At 30.5% G+C, this 6,493-nt stretch overlaps 1 long non-coding RNA gene across 1 annotated transcript; it reads left to right on the top strand.

Moving 5' to 3' along the window:
* Positions 1–1,897: 1,897 nt before the first annotated feature.
* Positions 1,898–5,944, top strand: LOC106472137. The gene is made up of 3 exons (XR_001291581.2): positions 1,898–2,002; positions 3,523–3,608; positions 5,190–5,944. It is a non-coding gene; the product is annotated as an uncharacterized LOC106472137 (long non-coding RNA).
* Positions 5,945–6,493: the final 549 nt, after the last annotated feature.

Raw genomic sequence — 6,493 nt, 5'->3', positions numbered from 1 at the left:
GTGTTATTGAGTATTAAATCACGCTGATTTATTGTTAGTGTGTTATTGAGTATTAAATCACGCTGATTTATTGTTAGTGTGTTATTGAGTATTAAATCACACTGATTTATTGTTAGTGTGTTATTGAGTATTAAATCACACTGATTTATTGTTAGTGTGTTATTGAGTATTAAATCACACTGATTTGTTGTTAGTGTGTTATTGACTATTAAAGCACACTGATTTATTGTTAGTGTGTTATCAAGTATTAAATCACTGATTTATTGTTAGTGTGTATTAGTATTAAAGCACACTGATTTATTGTTAGTGTGTTATCGAGTATTAAAGCACACTGATTTATTGTTAGTGTGTTATTGACTATTAAAGCACACTGATTTATTGTTAGTGTGTTATCAAGTATTAAAGCACACTGATTTATTGTTAGTGTGTTATTGAGTATTAAATCACACTGATTTATTGTTAGTGTGTTATCGAGTATTAAATCACACTGATTTATTGTTAGTGTGTTATTGAGTATTAAAGCACACGGATTTATTGTTAGTGTGTTATTGAGTATTAAAGCACACTGATTTATTGTTAGTGTGTTATCGAGTATTAAATCACACTGATTTATTGTTAGTGTGTTATTGAGTATTAAAGCACACTGATTTATTGTTAGTGTGTTATTGAGTATTAAAGCACACTGATTTATTGTTAGTGTTATTGACTATTAAAGCACACTGATTTATTGTTAGTGTGTTATCGAGTATTAAAGCACACTGATATATTGTTAGTGTGTTATTGACTATTAAAGCACACTGATTTATTGTTAGTGTGTTATTGAGTATTAAAGCACACTGATTTATTGTTAGTGTTATTGAGTATTAAAGCACACTGATTTATTGTTAGTGTTATTGAGTATTAAAGCACACTGATTTATTGTTAGTGTGTTATTGACTATTAAAGCACACTGATTTATTGTTAGTGTGTTATTGACTATTAAAGCACACTGATTTATTGTTAGTGTGTTATCAAGTATTAAAGCACACTGATTTATTGTTAGTGTGTTATCGAGTATTAAAGCACTGATTTATTGTTAGTGTGTTATCATGTGATTGGTTATATAGGTCTGCAAATTTAAACTTCATAAAAAATTTTTTATAATAATGGACTTTCAATAATTCAGCTATGCATATTTCAAAAATAACATTAATTTTTTTCTCTCATGTAAGGATTTTTTTACAATTGGCAAGAAAAAAACTCTTACTCAGATCAAATTATTATTTCATTTACCACAATGAACATTTTTTATTATTATGTTTGTTAACAAAAATTCAAACAAACTGAAGAAAAGAGAAGAACATTGATGTCAAACGAACATGCATCCTTATTCATCCCGATTTTTTGTGTGTGAAATCTACTCTTTTAGTCTCAAAACTACGTGTTGTGATCTTTCTTTTATGTATTGCTTTATGACATTTTGTGTAAAATATGTATGTGATGGAGAAAAATGGATATCATTTTCGGATTCTGTGTACAGGAATTACCGTAGAACATGTAAAAATTTCAAGACAACAAAACATCGTAGGCCTGTGTTATTTTTTTCTATCCATTTTCTGCCATCATTATTGGTGTACTGAAATTTTTGAAGTAATCCATTTAATATTTCTGTTGCATTTTTTTCGTATGTGATCATAACTAACTTGTATATTTGAATTCATATGGTAACTATTATGTCTGTTGTTTAATGTTTTTTAATCATTTTACTTACTGGTTGAATGATTTTAGTTAGCATCTTAGTTGCTTTTTTTTATTTATATAAAAACAAATTATTTGACTGTTTTATTTGCCTTTTGTAAACAGAAATTTAGCTTTTTATATTTTAAAGATACATAAGAACATCGATGTTAGTTTGTAGTAAAGTTCCAGCTGTGTGTTTGTCAGGCAATGAAAGGAGATAAGAATGTGGTTGTCGGGCAGGGTATGGAGTCTTCGTTAGAGGAACTTTGTGAAGACAGTTTCTGTGAGTATCATTTTTATAGATATTAGTTTGTAAACTAATTAACTGATAATTTGTCTGTTGACCTTGAGAGCAGTCTGTTTGTACAAGATTCTTTGTAAACTTTACTTACATTGTATATAATTGTTTGTATTCTGTTTGTTTTATATACAGGTGTTTGAACTCTGATTATAAACAACTGTTTGTTTTATATACAGGTGTTTGAACTCTGATTATAAACAACTGTTTGTTTTATATACAGGTGTTTGAACTCTGATTATAAACAACTGTTTGTTTTATATACAGGTGTTTGAACTCTGATTATAAACAACTGTTTGTTTTATATACAGGTATTTGAACTCTGATTATAAACAACTGTTTGTTTTATATACAGGTGTGCGAACTCTGATTATAAACAACTGTTTGTTTTATATACAGGTGTTTGAACTCTGATTATAAACAACTGTTTGTTTTATATACAGGTGTGCGAACTCTGATTATAAACAACTGTTTGTTTTATATACAGGTGTGCGAACTCTGATTATAAACAACTGTTTGTTTTATATACAGGTGTTTGAACTCTGATTATAAACTATTGTTTGTTTTATATACAGGTGTTTGAACTCTGATTATAAACTATTGTTTGTATTCTGTTTATTTGAACTCTGATCATAAACAATTATATGTGTTCTGTTTTATTTGTACGTGATTGTTTGTACTCTGTTTGCAAAATATATATTACTGTTTGTTGTAAAACCTTAAATAATTTATTTTATAATGTTGAAAAATATATAAAAATTCCTTTTGACTACATTTTAACAAAAACTTTTATTGGCATTAACTATAAACAATTTGAGAATTATTTTTACACAAAGGATTGAGCACCTAGTATTTCACAAGTACTAGTGTGATTTATTTTTATAAGCTCTAGTGCTCCCTTTCCTGTATATTAGTAACGTAACTTAACTTATGGCTATTGGTCAAAATTTATCACTTGTAAGTACTGTAATATTTAGAAAAAGTTATATTTTTTATTTCTGTAGTGCATATTGATGTATAGAAGACATTTTGATACTAGAAATAAGCAACCTTATAACACCAAAATGTTGTTTTTATTTAATTTGACACTCGATGTTTTGCTTTACACCTTCTTCAGGAGTATTCCACTAAAACCGAAGAACCTGTAAAACAAAATGTTGAGTTTTATTTTCGTTCTTGTTTCTGATTGAGTTGCTTAAAAAAAATTAGTTTTGTAACTTTTAATTTCGTGTATTTGTTTTCCTTATATCATAAGTACATTCTATATATTTATCTTCGTTTCTAGTTGAATAAAAAAAACAGATGGATCTAAGAAATTAAAAAGGAGTGAAATAAGATAGTTTTTCGTAACCATATAACATCGTTGACCATGTGTGTAGTTGTTGAGGGTATGTAATGTTTCTCAAGCTGTTCAGTGTAAATTCTGATATGATAACACTGTTTAGAATGATAACTGTCTTTTCAGAACTTGAAAAATGATTTTGAAATAATGCTATTAATTGCAGCTGCACAAGCCCTGACAGCTAACGTAGTGGGAGGAGATCAAAATGGGCAGCAGAGTGTAATATACGCTACAACATACCCTGCTCAGGTGTGCTCTGGTTATGTAATTTTAATAATTCATGATACAAACGTACTTAAGTTCTAAAGTAACTGATGGTTCAACACTTTAATGTAACATTCTCACGCAACTTGGAAAACAGGTGTCTTGACTTGGTGTAACATAAATTGTTGGTGTACATATAATTATTATCAAAATTTAAAAAATTATTTCCTGGTGCCAAGATGGCATTGGATTTAAGTGTTACTACTGTTTCTTCTCATAGGTGATGAGATTAGTTTTTCTCAATTCAAGATAGTTATCCGTAGAGAACTGTAACATGTAACACTGGTAGTTATCTGTAGAGAACTGTAGCATGTGATGCTGGTAGTTATCTGTAGAGAACTGTGGCATGTAACACTGGTAGTTATCTGTAGAGAACTGTAGCATGTGATGCTGGTAGTTATCTGTAGAGAACTGTGGCATGTGACTCTGGTAGTTATCTGTAGAGAACTGTAGCATGTGACGCTGTTAGTTATCTGTAGAGAACTGTAGCATGTAACACTGGTAGTTATCTGTAGAGAATTGTAGCATGTAATGCTGGTAGTTATCTGTAGAGAACTGTAACATGTAACACTGGTGGTTATCTGTAGAGAACTGTAGCATGTGATGCTGGTAGTTATCTGTAGAGAACTGTAGCATGTAACACTGGTAGTTATCTGTAGAGAACTGTAACATGTGACTCTGGTAGTTATCTGTAGAGAACTGTAGCATGTGATGCTGGTAGTTATCTGTAGAGAATTGTAACATGTAACGCTGGTAGAGAACTGTAACATGTGACTCTGGTAGTTATCTGTAGAGAACTGTGGCATGTAACACTGGTAGTTATCCGTAGAGAACTGTGGCATGTAACACTGGTAGTTATCCGTAGAGAACTGTGGCATGTAACACTGGTAGTTATCTGTAGAGAACTGTAACATGTAACACTGTTAGTTATCTGTAGAGAACTGTAACATGTAACACTGTTGATTATCTGTAGAGAACTGTAGCATGTAATGCTGGTAGTTATTTGTAGAGAACTGTAGCATGTGACGCTGGTAGTTATCTGTAGAGAACTGTAGCATGTAACACTGGTAGTTATCTGTAGAGAACTGTAGCATGTAACACTGGTAGTTATCTGTAGAGAACTGTAGCATGTAACACTGGTAGTTATCTGTAGAGAACTGTAACATGTAACACTGGTAGTTATCTGTAGAGAACTGTAACATGCAACACTGGTAGTTATCTGTAGAGAACTGTAACATGCAACACTGGTAGTTATCTGTGGAGAACTGTAGCATGTAACGCTGGTAGTTATCTGTAGAGAACTATAATAAGAACGTTAATCATAGGGAGGATTACAAGATTAATTAGTTTAAAATCTTCTCAGAATTTTACTGTGCATAATCTTTATAATTTTCATTAATTTGATTTATTGTGTAAAAAAGTATGGAAGGAATTTTACTTGGTAACAATCAGTTGGACAAAGTTTTGAGAAGCTTAGTTTGTGTTAGAAAAAGTTAAAATTAGTTTGTAGTGCTCTCTATAATTCTTTAAAAAGTTGACTGAAAATTTTATCGTCTTTTTTTTTAGGTACATCAACAGATCCAGTTCGGCTGATTTTTAAGATAAAACTAACTATTTTTTATTTAAATTTCAACCATCGTTCCCACCCAGTGCGTCAACCGAGGTTTTTATAGATATTTGCGTGTATAACATGAAACAGGGACTTGTTAGGTTAGACGGTTTGAGAAGAAAATATCACATATAAAGTTTTAATTTAATTTATTTTTTTCTCTGTATTTGTGTGATTCTGTTGTTTTCTATATACTTTTACAAATTTTCGTGTTAAAAAATCATCACAGTTTTTAAACAGTTACTTAGATAAAAAAATATTCCAGAGAATCTGTGTGAATTTAATAATAAGCTTTTAGATCATACGATTAAGGTAAAATAGTGTAAGAAGTGATTGATATAGAGAAGTGTTTACCTTACTGAATGACATCAAAACTTCACATTTAATAGTTGTTATGAACTCGGACTGAATTGTAGATTTGTTTTCTATGGGTGTTAGACTTGTTGATTTCATTGTTTCGGCTTTTATTGCTTAAAAACACAAACATTGTTTTTACACAATTAATACGATGGCTACTTAAGTTTTGTTTTTTGAAGTATTTGTACATTCATTCATTATTTTGTTTTAACAAAGTGACTCACCTGTTGAGCTGTGTTAATGTGTTATTTAGTTTTATATATTTGTGTATCCGGTGAGAAGCCTTAGTGCCCACCGTCTATAATCTTTGAATGTGTACATGATTATATACTACAGTAAAGTTAATTAAAATATACATGTGTAGTTCTGTTTAACTTTGATGTAATTAGTGACTGGAATTACCATTTTTAAGTATCACCAGGTTCAACGTTTCATCCCATACGTGAAGCGTACATCTTTAGTAATTTGTTGTTTCTTCAAGGAATACATATTAATCATTTTAACATGATAGGGATGAGTGTTATTATCTGTTAGGCTGAAGTCAGAACCTACAACACTTATTTTAACGTGATAGGGATGATTGTTATTATCTGTTAGGCTAAAGTCAGAACCTACAACACTTATTTTAACATGATAGGGATGAGTGTTATTATCTGTTAGGCTAAAGTCAGAACCTACAACACTTATTTTAACATGATAGGGATGAGTGTTATCATCCGTTAGGCTAAAGTTAGAACCTACAACACTTATTTTAACGTGATAGGGATGAGTGTTATTATCTGTTAGGCTAAAGTCAGAACCTGCAACACTTATTTTAACATGATAGAGATGAGCGTTATCATCCGTTAGGCTAAAGTTAGAACCTACAACACTATTTTAACATGATAGGGATGAGTGTTATTAT

The sequence above is a fragment of the Limulus polyphemus genome, unplaced genomic scaffold (assembly GCF_000517525.1).
Source record: "Limulus polyphemus unplaced genomic scaffold, Limulus_polyphemus-2.1.2 Scaffold5110, whole genome shotgun sequence".
NCBI lineage: Eukaryota > Metazoa > Arthropoda > Merostomata > Xiphosura > Limulidae > Limulus > Limulus polyphemus.
This window is presented reverse-complemented; position numbering and strand designations above follow the sequence as displayed.